Genomic DNA, 967 nt, shown 5'->3' on the forward strand with positions numbered 1-967 from the left:
GAGCCTGGATTGAAGTATTCCCAGTTTTAAATGACCACAGATGCCAACCCAGATTACTATACCCAGCCAAAATGTCTACTATAATCGAGGGGGAAAGAATAATCTTCCATTACATAAATAGTCTGAAGGAATTAACGTCCACAAAACCAGCCCTTCAGAGAGTTCTGGAAGCAATATAAAGAGCTAAAGAAAAGAATGACCATACCCAAGGGGTTGCAGAAAGAAATTCAATGAAGGTATAACTGTGGAAATGTACAGCTATATCAAGAACATAAACAGAAATAAAAATGACAGGATTCAATACTCATCTTTCATTAATAACTTTAAATATTAATGGATTGAAGCCCCCACTCAAAAGACACAGACTAGGTGAATGGATTAAGAAGCAAAACCCATCTTTCTGTTGTCTGCAAGAAACTCATCTCACTTTCAAAGACAGACACTATCTCAAAGTGAAAGGATGGAAAAAAAATATACCAAGAAAATGGCATTAAGAAAAAAGCAGGCATAGCAATTCTAATATCTGACAAATGAGACTTTTAAACTAATCAGAAGAGATGAAGAGTGCCACTTCATTCTGATCAAAAAAACAATAACTCAAGAAGATATGACAATCATGAATATATATTCACCAAACTCTGGTGCACCCAACTTCATAAAAACAATACTACAGGACTTTAAGACCCAGATTAATCCCAACTCATTAATAGTAGGGGACTTCAATACCCCACTGTCTCCATTAGACAGGTCAACTGGACAAAGAATAAACAGAGAGACATCTGAATTAAACCATACCATATATCAAATGGACTTAATAGATATCTACCGAGTATTCCACCCAAGCACCTAGGACATACTTTCTACTCAGCACCACATGGAGCCTTCTCCAAAATCGACCATATACTGGGGCACAAAACAAACCTCAACAAATACAAAAATATTGAAATAATTCCATGCATTCTATCAG

Source organism: Nannospalax galili, unplaced genomic scaffold, assembly GCF_000622305.1.
Source record: "Nannospalax galili isolate Female #2095 unplaced genomic scaffold, S.galili_v1.0 scaffold236, whole genome shotgun sequence".
Taxonomy (NCBI): domain Eukaryota; kingdom Metazoa; phylum Chordata; class Mammalia; order Rodentia; family Spalacidae; genus Nannospalax; species Nannospalax galili.